An 18,840-nucleotide genomic window follows, 5' to 3' on the forward strand; every position below is an offset into this window, starting at 1 on the left:
ATTACATTGTGAAATATCACGTGGAAAAACAAATTGCAAAAAAAAATCAAGTGGAAATAAATACATTGGGGGGGAAAAATCACACATGGAAAGAAGTAAATTGTGAAACAATCACATGTGGGTAAAACAAATTGTGGAAAAAATCATGTGGAAATAAATAAATTGTTTTTAAAAAATCACATATTGAAATAAATAAATTGTGAATAAAATCATGTGGAAATGAATACATTGTGATATAATTACATGTTGAAATAAATAAATTGTGAAAAACCACATGGAATTAAATTAATTGCAAAAAAAATCACATGCAGAAACAAACTAAAAAGTCATGTGGGAATAAAAACATTGTGAAAAAAAATCACACATGGAAGAAATAAGTAAATTGTGAAACAATCCCATGTGGGTAAAACAAATTGTGGGAAAAAAATGACATATGGAATTTTTTTTTATCACATATTGAAATAAATAAATTGTTAATAAAATCACGTGGAAATAAAGAAATTGTGATGTAATCATGTTGAAATAAATAAATTGTGAAAAACCACATGGAACTAAATAAGTTGCAAAAAAAATCACATGCAGAAACAAATTGTAAAAAAAATAATGTGGAAATAAATACATTGTGAATTAAATGAATAAAATCACATGGAACTCAATAAATTGCGGGAAAAAATCACATGCGGAAACAAATTGGAAAAAAATAATGTGGAAGTAAATTGTGAAACAATCATGTGGGGAAAACAAATTGTGAAAAAAATCATGGAAATAAATATTTTTTAAATCACATATTGAAATAAATAAATTGTGAATAAAATCATGTGTAAATGAAGAAATTGTGAAGCAATTACATGTTGAAAATTAAATTGTGAAAAACCACATGGAACTAAATAAGTTGCAAAAAAAAAATCACATCTAGAAAAAAATTGTAAAAAAAAAAAAATCATGTGGAAATAAATACATTGTGAATAAAATTGCATGGAACTAAATAAATTGCGGGAGGGGGGGATCACATGCAGAAACAAATTGTAAAAAATCATGTGGAAATAAATACATTGTGAAAAAAAATTACACATGGAAATAAGTAAATTGTGAAACAATCACGTGGGGAGAACAAATTGTGAAAAAAATCATGGAAATATTTTTTTTTAAATCACATCTTGAAATAAATTGTGAATAATATTATGTGGAAATGAAGAAATTGTGAAATAATTACATGTTGAAAATTAAATTGTAAAAAAAACACATGAAACTTAATAAGTTGCAAAAAAAATCACATTCAAACAAACTGTAAAAAAAATCGTGGAAATAAATACGTTGTGAAAAAAATCACACATGGAAATAAGTAAACTGTGAAACAAATCACATGTGGAAATGAATAAGTTGTGGGAAAAATATATGTGAAAATAAATAAATAAATTGGGAAAAATCACATGGAAATAAATTGCGATCAAAATCACATGTGGAAATAAATAAATTGTGTGTGTGGGGGGGGGGGGGGGGTATGTGGAAAAAAAGTAAATTGTGAAACAAAATCCCATGAAAAAAATAAATCGCCTCATCTCTTGTAAGCATCACCAAGCTGTGAGCAGCATCAAGGCTTGGAGTATTTTGGTTACCAATTTTGTTTAGTGTTTTGTTCAAAATACAGCGCTGTGAACTCGATCTATTTTCAAAATCGTAAGAAAGAAAGCACTTGTTCATGAATTGTCTTAGAAGCATTATTTAATACTAATGAGCACATTTTGTTTCACAAGTGTGGAGTAAAGACTCGAAAATAAAAAATTAAATTAAAAAATTAAAGCGAAAAGCAAGGGTGGCACGGTGGTGTAGTGGTTAGCGCTGTCGCCTCACAGCAAGAAGGTCCGGGTTCGAGCCCCGTGGCCGGCGAGGGCCTTTCTGTGTGGAGTTTGCATGTTCTCCCCGTGTCCGCGTGGGTTTCCTCCGGGTGCTCCGGTTTCCCCCACAGTCCAAAGACATGCAGGTTAGGTTAACTGGTGACTCTAAATTGAGCGTAGGTGTGAATGTGAGTGTGAATGGTTGTCTGTGTCTATGTGTCAGCCCTGTGATGACCTGGCGACTTGTCCAGGGTGTACCCCGCCTTTCGCCCGTAGTCAGCTGGGATAGGCTCCAGCTTGCCTGCGACCCTGTAGAACAGGATAAAGCGGCTAGAGATAATGAGATGAGATGAAATTTCAACAAATGATAACGACATTATCTATGTATGATAAGAATACTTTTCCAAAAGCAAAAAAAAATGTCCTGTACTCAACTTGTTCTTGTGTACCTTTGATAATGTGAGACCATGAGTTGGCCTAGTGGTTAGCGTGTCCGCCTCTTGATCGCGAGTTCTACTCACGGTCGGGTCATACCAAAGACCATCATAAAAATGGTACCTACAGCCGTCTGGCAAGGCACACTGCAATACAGATACGAGTGGGGAGTCAAACTCTCACGGTTACCAGAGGACCCGCCCCCCACTGTAACCCTAGCTATGTGATAGGCGAGAGGCCGAGGGCTACGGAAACGGAGCTCGGCGCCGCCCTATGCACTACATGGTGTGGGAAGGGACTTTTTGATAACGCGAGATCAGCTGTTCGTATCGCGAGATCACGATTCGCAGTTCTGGTGATTGTAATGCTTATGCATATGCAGTGTGCTATTGTTCCACTTATTCTTACAACATGATGACATAGTGGCTACTGCCTCGCTTCGCTTCTACGAGGCAGCAGCCACAAAAATGTGTAAAATCTACCATACAAACTGTTTAAATTTAATTTCACATCATGTGATTATTCAAGTGAAGTTTGTGAGACTTATTTGTAAAGGTACGAACACTTTTTTTTAATCATAAAACTCATCAGTTACACATTACATGTGCTGCAATTGTGATTTAATTTCTAAATGGACAGAAAATATCACAGTGAAACAGAGCAGTTCACGGCTTTAACGTGATCGGAGTCAGAATTCGACACGCACCGGGTCATCTAATCAAACCGCACACTTCAGTCAGGAAAGTCTATTTCTGTATCAAAAAGGAAACTGGTTTTATTACTCTGTATGATTTTTCAGATGATGATGAAAGAAGTTCGAGAAATGAAAAACATGTTGAGTTTCACAGTGCAAGTTCCACAGCAGGGTGATTGTGACTGTGAGTCCACACTGCCATCTTGAGGAGATCTGCTCACATGCTCTCGGACAGCTTTCCCTCTTTCCGACACTGAACCTTCTGTGTGTCATTGTGAGGATGGTTTCAGTGATAGCTTTGCATTGTTATTTCAGTAAATGCTAAGGGAAAGTCTTGAGGATCGAGACGTTTGACCTTTCCAGTTTCTCTGTCACAGGAATACCTGGGTGTTTGTCTAATTAACTTAGAGATGAAAAGGAGAGGCTCTCGTGACGGAATGACTGTTTACTGCTGCTATAACATAAGTTCAGAACATTAAATTTAACTATAACGGGGTAAAAATATACTACCGTTCAAAAGTTTGGGGTCACCCAGACAATTTTGTGTTTTCCATGAAAAGTCACACTTTTATTTCCCACCATAAGTTGTAAAATGAATAGAAAATATAGTCGAGACATTTTTCTGGCCATTTTGAGCATTTAATCGACCCCACAAATGTGATGCTCCAGAAACTCAATCTGCTCAAAGGAAGGTCAGTTTTATAGCTTCTCTAAAGAGCTCAACTGTTTTCAGCTGTGCTAACATGATTGTACAAGGGTTTTCTAATCCTCCATTAGCCTTCTGAGGCAATGAGCAAACACATTGTACCATTAGAACACTGGAGTGAGAGTTGCTGGAAATGGGCCTCTATACACCTATGGAGATATTGCACCAAAAACCAGACATTTGCAGCTAGAATAGTCATTTACCACATTAGCAATGTATAGAGTGGATTTCTGATTAGTTTAAAGTGATCTTCATTGAAAAGAACAGTGCTTTTCTTTCAAAAATAAGGACATTTCAAAGTGACCCCAAACTTTTGAACGGTAGTGTACCTGGTGTCATCCATCCATTATCTGTAGCCGCTTATCCTGGTCTACAGGGTCGTGGGCGAGCTGGAGCCTATCCCAGCTGTCTATGAGCGAAAGGCGGGGTACACCCTGGACAAGTCGCCAGGGCATCGCAGGGCTGACACATAGACACAGACAACCATTCACACTCACATTCACACCTACGGTCAACTTAGAGCCACCAGTTAACCTAACCTGCATGTCTTTGGATTGTGGGGGAAAACGGAGCACCCGGAGGAAACCCACACGGACACGGGGAGAACATGCAAACTCCACATAGAAAGGATCTCACCGGCCACTGGGGTCAAACCCAGGACCTTCTTGCTGTGAGGCGATAGCGCTAACCACTACACCACCGTGCCACCCCTACCTGGTGTCAGTCTTTAATAATTATAAAATTGTGGCATAACAGGAATAAAACACTTTGGTGTGGTAACTAACTTTGTTTTTGCATCAGTCAAGTCAAGCCAAGTCAAGTTTATTTGTATAGCACTTTTAACAATAAACATTGTCGCAAGGCAACTTTACAGAATTTGAACGACTTAAAACATGAGCTAATTTTATCCCTAATCTATCCCCAGTGAGCAAGCCTGTGACGACAGTGGCAAGGAAAAACTCCCTCAGACGACATGAGGAAGAAACCTCAAGAGGAACCAGACTCAAAAGGGAACCCATCCTCACTTGGGCAACAACAGACAACATGACTATAATATTAACAGTTTTAACATGAAGTCAGTTTCGTTGATGTTATAAACTCTTCATATCAATCAGGCCTCATCACACCACTGCATCGTTGATTGTTTTCCTATAACAGCATTCCCCAACCTTCTTTCTTTCTGTCATGCCATCTACAATTTATTCTCCCCCCTTGTAAAGTTCAGTAAAAAGGGTTAGAAAAAAAATCAACGTTTTGGCGAAGTCACTTCATCTCACACTGAAAAACTGAGAAAAATCCAACCTTTAATTGAAATAAATTTATTCCGAGGAAAACAAATCCCTCATCAGGAAATATATTTTCAACAAAAGCACATGTGCCACCATTACTGGCACCCCTTCAGTAATACTTTGTACATCCTCCTTTGCCAGTAAAACAGCACTGAGTCTCTCCGATAACATTTTATAAGGTTGGAGATACAGAGCAGGGCACCTGACCCTTAGCAAAAAGTAGTATACTTAAAGTTCATTTTATTAAGTATGCTTCAGTATGAGTATAAGTATAGCAAGTATACTACAGACCATGTACTTTTAGTGTACTAGAAAGTATACAAATTTAATACTTTTTCGGACTAAATTGGAACATTTCAAGTTTATAAAAGTATACTTTAAAGTTCATTTTAAGTTTGCAAAAGTACACTTTAAAGTATACAACAAGTACACTCATCTATATACTATCAATGTACTTGGTATATCCCTCTCGCATGCTTAAAGTATACCACAAGTACACTTATCGATATACTTCTTTTTTGGGGCTTTTTTCACCTTTAATGGATAGGACAGTATAGAGACAGGAAATAAGCAGGAGAGGGATCAGGAAATTACCTTGGGTTGGAATCAAACCCAGGTCCCCAGATTTATGGTATGGCGCTTTAGTTGACTGAGCCACAACACCCCTTAGTTACATACTTCAAGTCCCTATTTTTAGTTTATTATTGTATACTTTAAGTATACTGTTATAAACGTTGGTTATTTCACTAGTTTACTTGTTATACTTTAAGTTTGCTTGGCATATTACTTGTAGCTTACTATTTATATACTGGAAATATACTCCTTAATGTATTCTTAAAGTTTACTCATACTGTATGTACACAAGAGTGTGATGCATTTACAAAATCACAAGACAGAATGTTGAAAACAAGTTTGATATATTTTCAAACATTTCAAAAATAAAGACCTATGAAATCAAGTCCTTCCTTACTGGAGAAATTGATCAATAAAGTCAAGTCAAAAGTTTTTCTGTTTTTGTGTATGATTTTAAGGTACATAAAGATAATGCAATTGAGCACACATACTATATACTGTAAAGTTTTAAACTCCAGCATTATATTATATTAATATATAAATTAAATGTTAAGCATGAGTCAATGACTTGACCTTATTATGCACTTGGAGCAAGATATACTAAGTATTAGTACTTTGTGGCAGAAAAACGTGAAAAGTATACTAAAGTATACGTTTTAGTATTAAAGTATAAGTCTTAGTATTAATGTACTTAGTCTTAGACTTTTATTTATACTTTTCAGTATAAGCCAAGTATACTTCACTATACTATTCTTAAGTATATAAAATATAGTTTATAAAAAGTCAACTTCAAGTATACTTCTGCAGTTTTAGTAAAAAATAAGTATACTCATAGTACATTTGAATAAACTTCTTTTTGCTAAGGGGAGACACAATCTCTCCAGATCATCCAGGGTCCTCGACCCTCTCTTGTGCTCTCTCCTTTTTATCCCAGCTCACCCCACAGATTTTCACTGGAGTTCAGGTCAGGGGACTGAGATGGCCAGGGCAGAAGCTTGATTCTGTGATCCGTGAACCATTTTTGTGCCGATTTGGACATATGCTTCAGATCATTGTCCTGCTGGAAGATCCAATGACGAGCCAGTTTTAGTTTCCTGGCAGAGATTTTGATTTAAAATATCCTGGTATTTCATGGAGTCCGTGATGCCATGGACCCTAACAAGGTTTCCAGGGTTTTGGGAGGAAAAACAGCCCCAAAACATCACAGAACTTCCACCATATTTTACAGTTGGGATCAGGTTAGTTTCATTATAGCCATCCTTCTTTTTACACCAAACCCATCTTGAGTGTTTATTGCCAAAAAGCTCAATTTTTGTTCCATCAGACCAGAGAACATGGTTCCAGTCAAAGTTGTAGGAGGCTTTCGCAAACTTCAGGTGCTTATGTTTGTGGTTAACTGACAGAAAAGGCTTTTTCTGATAGATCTTCCAAATAATCTCTTGGCATGGAGGTGGAGTCTGATGGTGATTTTAGAGACTTGGAAACCCCAAGGTTTTACTTTTTCTTGTAATTCACCAACAGTGAACCTTGGGAATTTTTTTTTTTGCCTTTCTTACCATCCTCCTCACTGTACATGGGGCAAAATAAACTTGGGTCCTCTTCCAGGCAAGTTTGTAACAGTTCCAATTGGTGTCCACGTTTTTATTATTGCCCTAACAGTAGAAATGGACATTTTCAGGCAAGTAGCTATTTTTTTCTAATAACTATTCCCTGACTGATTCCTGTCTGGGTCCCAGAATAAAGAATAGGCTCAGCGTAACCTCTGCGTGTCATAAGAGGAGACTAAAAGAGATTGTCCATGGGGTGGAGATACCATGTCTGTAAAAAATTTAACACCACTGAAACTTCATGAGGGCGGCGCGGTGGTGTAGTGGTTAGCGCTGTTGCCTCACAGCAAGAAGGTCCGGGTTCGAGCCCCGTGGCCGGCGAGGGCCTTTCTGTGCGGAGTTTGCATGTTCTCCCCATGTCCGCGTGGGTTTCCTCTGGGTGCTTCGGTTTCCCCCACAGTCCAAAGACATGCAGGTTAGGTTAACTGGTGACTCTAAATTGACCGTGGGTGTGAATGGTTGTCTGTGGCTATGTGTCAGCCCTGTGATGATCTGGCGACTTGTTCAGGGTGTACCCCGCCTTTCGCCCATAGTCAGCTGGGATAGGCTCCAGCTTGCCTGCGACCCTGTAGAAGGATAAAGCGGCTAGAGATAATGAGATGAGATGAGACTTCATGACAATGCAACATGACGAGACATCCTGATGCACACACAGAATGATCTGCAATACAAACTGGAAGTGCTGGTGGAACAAGCCACAGCAGCAGCACTTGAAGGCAACCTAAAGAAGACAAAAACGCTGGTGATGGGGCAGCAGGATATTGGGAATACAGCGGCTACTTGTGAATGGTGTAAACCCCAAAAATGTAAACAAGTTTGAGTATCTTCGTCACCTAATTACATGGGACAGTGACCGCAGAAAGGAAATTTGCTGGAGGATTGGGGTATGTTGGCTGGCTTCAACAAGTTGTGGAATGCTGGTGAACTGAGCCTACGGATGAAGCTACAACTGCTACGTGTTTGTATTTTCAGTATGTTGCTGTACGCCTCCGAAACTTGGACGCCGAAGAAAGATGATGAGCGAAGACTGAAAGCATTCGAAATGAAGTGTTATAGAAGGTTATTTGATGTGAAGTGGCTCCATTATATGGCGAACGAATAGATCAGGCAGCGCATACAACTGGAAGATGATGATGTGACGACCATCAAGAGGAGGAAAGTGAGGCTGTTTGGGCATGTGTGTAGAACAAAGGATGACTGGGTGTTGAAGATAATCATGCTTGGTATGCTCAAGGGAAGCAACAGAAAGGGGTGGCCTCGACGGGCGTGGGTTGATGACATCACAGAATGGACAGACATGACCCTTCACCAGATGACGGAGACCGCACAAGATCGAGAACAGTGGAGGGCATTGGTAAACGTCAGAAAATGAAACACCAAAAGGTGTTTTTTTTTTTTTTTGAGGCCATGGACTATTGATTGATTGACTGACTGAAAGTCAACACACTTCTCCCTCATTTGGTTTGTGTGTCTCTTATCTTTCCCATGTTAATGGATGACTAAGTGAATTTGGCCTCTTTGTCACTTCATATTTGTTCCCCAGTTAATCGGGAAATCATGGATTCCAGCTTGAAAGTTCCTACACATGCCAATCAACTCAAAAATACTGTACCATTTAAATGGGAAACATGCTTCGATTACATTGTGTTCACCATCATTTCCAGGGGTGCCAATAATAGTGGCACATGTGTGTCTGTTGAAAATATATTTATTGATGAGAGATTTGTTTTTCTCTGAATAAGTTTATTTCAATTAAAGGTTGGGGTTTTCTCAGTTTTTCAGTGTGAGATGAAGTGACCATCAAAATGTGGATTTTTTCAATAATGTCTTGGGGTGCCAATAATTATGGAGAACACTAGACATCTGTCTAATGTGCACAAAAGGTTACCTTCTGTCGCAAAAAATTAAATCCCGCCTCCTTGTCTGTGATTGGTCAATACTATCGGCTGCTCTCTCCGATTGGCTGATAATTTGACACACTCGGCCCTGATTGGACAGAAATTTTATTTACACCCGAAGTTCGAGTAATTTTATCTAAAACACATCGCAAAGTTTAGACTCATCATTTTATTCAAATTCATCACAGAATCCTGTATTTAATCGTTAAATATATGTTTTGTATATCCAGTTGGTTTTCACTAGCCAATCCTCAGTCGGGAGGCGGGATTTGTTTTAATCCAGACAGTCATAACAACACAACGTCAGTGACTATGTTGCCAGATCCGTGAAATTAGTGTAGGTGTGTTTCAGTCATAAATTTGTTTCATGAAGAGGTAAAGAAGAAGAAGTCTTTATTGATCACAAGTACACTCAAGCACAGTGAAATTCCTCCGCTGCATTTAACCCATCTGAAGCAGAGTACACACACATACCCAGGGCAGTGGGCCGCGATGCTCCAGCACCTTGGAATCAGTTGGGGTTAGGTGCCTTGCTCAAGGACACTTCAGCCATGATCCAGAGGGAGAGCAAAGCATTGTTCATTCACTCAACTCCCCTCACATTCCTGCTGGCCCTGGGAATCAAACCAGCGACCCTTTGGGCCCAAGACTGCTTCTTTAACTTTCAGGCCATGGCTTCCCCCTAAAAAAGCGACTGGTGATTTAAATGCTCTATGCATTTTTAGCTTATATATATATATATATATATATATATATATATATATATATATATATAAAACGTACATCATAACTGGAACAAACTGATGTTTCACAGCATTAAATGTAACTATAAACAGATAAAAAGCATGATGTCATTCATTCATAAATGAAACAGTATGATTTGCCAGGTGGCGGCACGGTGGTGTAGTGGTTAGCGCTGTCGCCTCACAGCAAGAAGGTCTGGGTTCGAGCCCCGTGGCCGGCGAGGGCCTTTCTGTGCGGAGTTTGCATGTTCTCCCCGTGTCCGCGTGGGTTTCCTCCGGGTGCTCCGGTTTCCCCCACAGTCCAAAGACATGCAGGTTAGGTTAACTGGTGACTCTAAATTGACCGTAGGTGTGAATGTGAGTGTGAATGGTTGTCTGTGTCTATGTGTCAGCCCTGTGATGACCTGGCGACTTGTCCAGGGTGTACCCCGCCTTTCGCCCGTAGTCAGCTGGGATAGGCTCCAGCTTGCCTGCGACCCTGTAGAAGGATAAAGCGGCTAGAGATAATGAGATGAGATGAGATATATATATATAAAACGTACATCATAACTGGAACAAACTGATGTTTCACAGCATTAAATGTAACTATAAACAGATAAAAAGCATGATGTCATTCATTCATAAATGAAACAGTATGATTTGCCAGGTGGCGGCACGGTGGTGTAGTGGTTAGCGCTGTCGCCTCACAGCAAGAAGGTCTGGGTTCGAGCCCCGTGGCCGGCGAGGGCCTTTCTGTGCGGAGTTTGCATGTTCTCCCCGTGTCCGCGTGGGTTTCCTCCGGGTGCTCCGGTTTCCCCCACAGTCCAAAGACATGCAGGTTAGGTTAACTGGTGACTCTAAATTGACCGTAGGTGTGAATGTGAGTGTGAATGGTTGTCTGTGTCTATGTGTCAGCCCTGTGATGACCTGGCGACTTGTCCAGGGTGTACCCCGCCTTTCGCCCGTAGTCAGCTGGGATAGGCTCCAGCTTGCCTGCGACCCTGTAGAACAGGATAAAGCGGCTACAGATAATGAGATGAGATGAGATGAGATGAGATGAGATGAGATTTGCCAGGTCATGGTTGTGGTACACTGTCAGAAATAGGGCTACAGTAGGAGTCCACTTCTGTCCCCCATGGTACAATCTACACTAATGTATCCCCCAGGGCTCATTATTGGACGTCAAGGTAACTATGTGTACCTTTTTAGGGTCAAAAAGGTACTTATATGTTCCCAAGCAGCATATAAAGGATACAAATAAATCAGAAACCCTGGATGAACAGAAATGTCTGTCTCCTGCTGAAAGCCCGCAACACTGCCTTCAGATCAGGAGATGTACAAGCTTACAGTACAGCCAGAGCTGACCTGAAGCATGGCATCAAGAAGGCCTAGCACTGCTACAAACAGAAGGTTGAGGAGCATTTCTCCAACTCCAACACCCGATGTATGTGGCAAGGCATTCAGGTCATCAAATGACTACAAGTCCAACAACCCTTCCCCCATCCTCTGATATCTCCTTGCTCAACGAGCTCAACAATTTCTATGCTCGGTTTGAGAAGGACAAACAGGAGTCTGCGTCCAGGGCAAGGCTGACTACAGACCACCAACCCCAAACACTCTCCCCCACTGATGTTAAAGCAGTGCTGAGCAGGATCACTCCACATAAACTACAGGCCCTGATGGCATCCCCGGACATGTGCTCAGAGCATGTGCTGGGGAGCTGGTGGGGGTCCTGATGGACTTATTCAACATGTCTTTGGCCCATGCTGTCGTTCCAACCTGCTTCAAGACCACCTCCATTGTGCCAGTACCAAAACATTCCACTCCAACATGTCTCAACGACTACCATCCAGTAGCACTCACCCTCATCATTACAAAGTGTTTAGAGCAGCTGGTCTTGACACATCTCAAATCCTGCCTTCCCCCCACCAATTTGCCTACCACAAGAACAGAAGCACAGAAGATGCAGTCTCCCTAGCACTGCACTCGGTCCTCTCGCACCTGGATAATGGCAACACATACACCAGAATGCTGTTCATAGACTTCAGTTCAGCATTTAACACTGTCATCCCCTCTAAGCTCATCACCAAACTCACAGATCTGGGCATCAGTGCTCCCATCTGCAACTGGTTGTTGGATTTTCTAACCAACAGGCCACAACATGTTCATTTAGACCATCACTGCTCCTCCACCCTCATCCTAAACACTGATGTACAACAAGGCTGTGTGATAAGCCCGTTCCTCTACTCCCTTTTTACTCATGACTGCAGACCTGTACATTACACTAACACCATCATCAAGTTTGCCAATGACACCAGAGTGATAGGCCTCATCAAGGACAACGATGAGTCAGCCTACAGGGAGGCTGTGTGGTGCAGCGAGAACAACCTGCTGCTCAACACCAATAAGACCAAGGAGCTCATCGTGGACTTCAGGAGGAATGCTGACACACACACACCCATCCACATCAACGGTGCAGCAGTGGAGCGTGTGACCAGCTTCAAATTCCTGGGGATCCACATCTCGCAGGACCTCACCTGGACAACCAACTGCTCCAACTTGGTCAAGAAGGCTCACCAGCGTCTCTTTTTCTTGAGGACTCTGAAGAAAAATCACTTCTCTTCAGACATCCTGGTGAACTTCTACCATTGTACCATCGAGAGCATCCTAACCAACTGTATTACAGTGTGGTATGGGAACTGCTCTGTCTCGGACCACAAGGCACTGCAGAGGGTGGTGAAGATCGCCCAGCGTGTCGTGGGAGCCTCACTTCCTGCTATTGAGGATATCTACAGGAAGCGATGTCTCAGGAGAGCCATAAACATCAACAAAGACTCCTGCCATCCAGCACACAAACTGTTCATTCTCCTGCCCTCTGGAAGGCGCTACAGGAGCCTTTGGACCAAAACCACCAGGTTCAGGAACAGTTTTTTTCCTTCAGCTGTCTCACTGCTGCACTCCCCCCCCCCCCCCCCCCCATGGTCCCCCCCCCCCCCACACACACACACAACAACCCCCCCCCCAACAAACTGAATTGACTTGAACTGACTTCATTGCACTATCACTATTTGCACTACTGTTTATTCATACCATGTTTTGTACACTACCGTTCAAACGTTTGGGGTCACTTTGAAATTTCCTTATTTGGGTCATTCCATGCCAAATCAACAAGAGGTTATGCTCGACCATCTCAGATTTCAATGAAATTTGGAGGGCTCAGAGATACCATTAAAATAAGTTAATCCCCAAAACTTGAGCTTCCTATCACCAATAGTTTCAGAGATACAGGCATTTGAATTTTTCGATTTTTTTGTTTTTTTGCTCAAAACATACATATTTCAAAGTGCAATATAATCTTTATTATGCAAGATAGAAACCTAAAATTTTGCACAGAGAGACTCAATGTCTTGTACTACAAGCTTCAACTTAGAATTTCAATGGTCATTGTATATTAGATGGTGATTTTAACAAGGAAATTAAAAAGACAAATTTGCATTTTTTGCATTTTTAACTCATTCTAGAAGCTTGCCTGTGGCAGTAATGCTTAAACTAAGAATGTTATTCAAATCTACACAGAAATATCTACCAATTTCAGTTTTACCAAGTCTCCACTATTCCTAGTTTGTCTGTAATAGGGTTTTGAAATTCGCGGATTTCTAAAACATGCCATTTTCAGTAGCAAGAAATCCAATGTGGGATAACAGTTAGGAACTTGTAAATTTTTTTCAGTAATCCCCAAGACCCATATTTTATATTTCCAAATTTTTGTTCTGTGTCTCTCAAGTATTTTTAAACTACAGGGGTTTAAAAAATCCATTTTCACCAAATTCAAATTTTTGATATATTTTCATATAACTGATATTTGAGGGTTAATAAATGCTTCAATAAGGCTCAAGTAGGTTAGGAGACATGTTTCTTCCTCAATTTTAAATAAAATTTCAATTAATGCTCAGTATTAATTATTTGTAAATTGATTTTAATCTAAGACTGTGTAACATTAGCAATCAATGACCAGCTATTGTGTACCAGTCAACAGCCAGCCTTATCAATATCAACACAGCACCTTTGATGCCACCTTTGATACCAGAACAGGTGGCTCATATCTTATAGTTTTAGAGTCTGTAAACTGCATACTTGTTCAGATAACATTATATTGCTTGGATTATATTAAATACATTGTAATACAGAGCACTGAGAAAATTTACCAATGTTATTAACTGAATGTGTTTCTTTGCAAGGATTGGATATTTTGAATAGTTGACTAGGGAATTTAATTGTAGTTGCTTTCAATTTGAGATCAGTATAAATGAGTTTGTTGTTAGACATCTAGAAATGGCTGAACTTCCTCCCTGTTCTATAGGAATTGGACTAAAGAAAGATTCTGACTGCCATAAACTAACATACAACAGAAATTGTAAGTTAAGTGATTTATATGAAAAATGACTGACTTCTTTAGTTTTTATATATATATTTACTGAAAAATGTGAAATGTTCATATATTATTTAGCTTATTTCAAAATGATAATATTTTTAAAACCATATTTCTGTGACATGAACACAAGTAAAATGTTTCCTTATCTATACAAATCATTTAGTTGTATTTATCAGTCCTTAATCATCAATAAAATGGAAATAATATCAAAAATTCGAATTTGGAAAAAATGGATTTTTTAAACACCTGTAGCTCAGAAATACTTGAGAGACACAGAACAAAAACTTGGAAATATAAAATATGGGTCTAGGAGATTACTGAAAAAATGTACAAGTTCCTAACTGCTATCCCACATTGGATTTCTTGCTACTGAAAATGGCATGGTTTAGAAATCCGCGAATTTCAAAACCCTATTACAGACAAACTAGGAATAGTGGAGACTTGGTAAAACTGAAATTGGTAGATATTTCTGTGTAGATTTGAATAACATTCTTAGTTTAAGCATTACTGCCACAGGCAAGCTTCCAGAATGAATTAAAAATGCAAAAAATGCAAATTTGTCTTTTTAATTTCCTTGTTAAAATCACCATCTAATATACAATGACCATTGAAATTCTAAGTTGAAGCTTGTAGTACAAGACATTGAGTCTCTCTGTGCAAAATTTTAGGTTTCTATCTTGCATAATAAAGATTATATTGCACTTTGAAATATGTATGTTTTGAACAAAATGCAAAAAAAATAAAAAAAAATTCAAATGCCTGTATTTCTGAAACCGTTGGAGGTAGGAAGCTCAAATTTTGGGGATTAACTTCTTTTAATAGTATCTCTGAGCCCTCCAAATTTCATTGAAATCTGAGATGGTCGAGCATAAATTTGTCAGATATTTGTTGATTTGGCATGGAATGACCCATTTTTGAAAGAAAAGCACTGTTCTTTTCAATGAAGATCACTTTAAACTAATCAGAAATACACTCTATACATTGCTAATGTGGTAAATGACTATTCTAGCTAAATTCTACTAAATGTCTGGTTTTTGGTGCAATATCTCCATAGGTGTATAGAGGCCCATTTCCAGCAACTCTCACTCCAGTGTTCTAATGGTACAATGTGTTTGCTCATTGCCTCAGAAGGCTAATGGATGATTAGAAAACCCTTGTACAATCATGTTAGCGCAGCTGAAAACAGTTGAGCTCTTTAGAGAAGCTATAAAACTGACCTTCCTTTGAGCAGATTGAGTTTCTGGAGCATCACATTTGTGGGGTCGATTAAATGCTCAAAATGGCCAGAAAAATGTCTCGACTATATTTTCTATTCATTTTACAACTTATGGTGGGAAATAAAAATGTGACTTTTCATGGAAAACACAAAATTGTCTGGGTGACCCCAAACTTTTGAACGGTAGTGTACATACTGCAAATATCTATGTATCATACCACTGCACTACAGTTCATTCATATTGCACATTTTGAACATACTGTAAGTATCTATCAGATCATTATACCATTCCATACCCTGTAATTCCTGTACATTTATATTTATGTATATTACACTAATGTTATTTACTGCTATGCACTTCTGGTTATATGCAATCTGCATTTTGTTGCCTTGTGACATGTGCAAAGACAATAAAGTTTAATCTAATCTAATCTAAAATAAGTACCTTAGAGGGTACTGAACCAGTGGCAAGCCATTGTACCCTGAAAGGTACAGCAATGTATGTTAGTTTCTGAGAGTGTATAATAGGACTAAAACACTTCAGGGTCATACTGTTATAGGAAAATAATCAACCTTGGGGAAGTCGCAGAAAAATCCATCTTATTGTTGATTATTTTCCTGTAACAGTATGACCAGTCATGTAGCATTCCCATGTAAAATCACATCCAGCCATCACTGGATATAAAATATATACATGTTAGTGAATGATCATTCCAGATTTAGTCACATCTTTAATGTTGTTATAACCTCCACTCTTCTGGGAAGGCTTTCCACTAGATTTTGGAGCTTGAATTATATTACATTACAGGGATTTAGCAGACGCTCTTATCCAGAGTGATGTACAACATATCCAGAGCAGCCTGAGGAGCAGGTACCTCATTCAAGGGCAATTCAGACATTTCTGCTGGTCCAGGGAATCAAACCAGCAATATTTTGGTCCCAAAGCTGCTTCTCTAACCATTAGGCCATGGCTGTCCACCATGAGTTCACTTAGAATCTTCAAAACGGATCCTGATGTTTTTACTGAAAAGGCGTCCATTCAGAGACAAGACTGTGATAAAGGTAGCACTAATAAGTTACAAGTACATGTTCAGAGCAAAACCGAACAAAACACTGCAATGGAAATCTGTGTTCGAGGATGAGAAACGTGACTTCCTTACAAGACTTCAATCGGATCAGAAGAAACCTGAGTTACAGAAACAGAAAGTAAACTGAAAAGTGCGTCACGTTGTTTACATTTGATTACAGCCCCAATATCCGTCTGTCTCAGAATGGAGGAATTTGTGTTCATTCAGCTATAAGAGCATTAGTGAGATCAGGAACTGATGTTGGGTGAGGAGGTCTGGGGTTTAGTCAGCATTTCAGTTCATCCCAAAGGTGTTCAAATGGGGTTGAGGTCAAGACTCTGTTTCGGACATTCTTCATTTACGCACCGTCATGCCAAGGACAATGATGGTGCACTTTTACACCACCATCATTGAGTCCATCCTCACCTCCTCCATCACTGTCTGGTATGCTGCTGCCACTGCGAGGGACAAGAGCAGACTGCAGTGCATCATCCGCTCTGCTGAGAGGACGATTGGCTGCAACCTTCCATCTCTTCAGGACCTGTACAAGTCCAGGACCCTGAGGAGAACAGAAAGGATTGTGGCCGACCCCTCTCACCCCAGACACAAACTTTTTGAATCATTCCCCTCTGGTAGGAGGTTGTGGTCCATTAGAACCAAAACCTCATGCCATAAGGCCAGCTTTTTCTCCACTGCAGCTGGCCTCATCAATAAGGTCAGAGACCCCTACTGGCTCTAAACTCTAACTTCACACTTCCAATCTGTAACATTAACGCACTTTGTCTCTGAACTGCGATTTTGCACATTCCCAGGTCGTACATCTTCATTCTATGAACTTTTATTGCACATTCCGACACACCCTACAGCTTGGTTATTGACTTAACCCATTACACATATTCTCTTCCTCTCACACATTCATATATCATGTCTCTTCTCCATCTTCATCTTCATCATGTGACCTGTTTTTGCACATTCCAGGACATATTGTACAGCTTGGACTTCAACAACTCCTGCACATACCCCTTAAATATGTCCACTTTTCAAATTTGTATCTTTCAGATTCTTCTATGGGTGGCACAGTGGCTAGCACTGTTGCCTCACAGCAAGAAGGTTCTGGGTTCGAGCCCAGTGGCTGATGGAGGCCTTTCTGTGTGGAGTTTGCAGAAAATAAATCCATTATTTTTCCCAATACCCATCAAGCCATCTACCTATTATCTATACTGCTTATCTGTCAGGGTCGCAGAGGATGCTAGAGCCAATCCCAGCTGACTTTGGGTGTGAGGCGGAGTTCACCCTGGGCAGGTCGCCAATTTATCGCAAGGCCGTTTCCCCATGATTATCAATCTAAATGAATCCGCTTCCAAATATAGAAGCTTGTAAAAACACGAACGTGAGAATTTACTGGGGCACAGCAGATCAATAGGGGGACATGTACCCCAGTAAAACGGGTCTAGCAATACCCATGCAGGGTTCCAACTAGGGGAGCAGCACGGTGGTGTAGTGGTTAGCACTGTTGCCTCACGGCAAGAAGGTTCTTTATTCAAGCCCAGTGGCCAATGGGGGCCTATCTGTGTGGAGTTTGCATGTTCTCCCCATGTTTGTATGGGTTTCCTCCGGGTGCTCCAGTTTCCCCTACAGTCTAGAGACATGCAGGTTAGGCTAACTGGTGACTCCAAATTGACCGTAGGCATGAATGTGAATGGTTGTGTGTCTATATGTCAGCCCTGTGGTGATCTGGCGACTTGTCCAGGGTGTACCCCGCCTTTCGCCCGTAGTCAGCTGGGATGGGCTCCAGCTTGCCTGCGACCCTGCAGAACAGGATAAAGCGGCTACAGATAATGAGATGAGATGAGGTAATCGATGGATAGATGTGAGTGTGAATGGTTGTGTGTCTCTAAGTGTCAGCCCGGTGATGACCTGGCGACTTAGACTACGTTCAGACTGCACCCTGAAACGACCCATATCCGATTTTTTTGCCCATATGCGACCTGTATCCGATTTGTTATTGACAATCTGAACGACACAGATCCGATTTTTCCACATGCGACCCAGGCCGCTTGGATATGTGGTCCTAAATCCGATGCATATCCGATATTTTCACACGCGACTGCAGTCTGACCGGACAGGTCGCATTCATGCGACCTACACGTCATCAACAAGAGACAAACGTCACTATTCTGCGTTGGCTAATCCCGCCTCTTCGTTGGAAAACAACAACATTTGTACAGTTTTCAGAATTTAAATAGACTTTTATAGAATTGATCAAGCTAATGGTGGATTTGGTAGGGACCTGGATGTTGGTCTGTTAGCCTGATTAAATAAAACAGTTTCTATAACTGATTTATAACTTAAACCATCCTGTATTA

This window comes from Neoarius graeffei, chromosome 7, assembly GCF_027579695.1.
Source record: "Neoarius graeffei isolate fNeoGra1 chromosome 7, fNeoGra1.pri, whole genome shotgun sequence".
Lineage (NCBI taxonomy): Eukaryota > Metazoa > Chordata > Actinopteri > Siluriformes > Ariidae > Neoarius > Neoarius graeffei.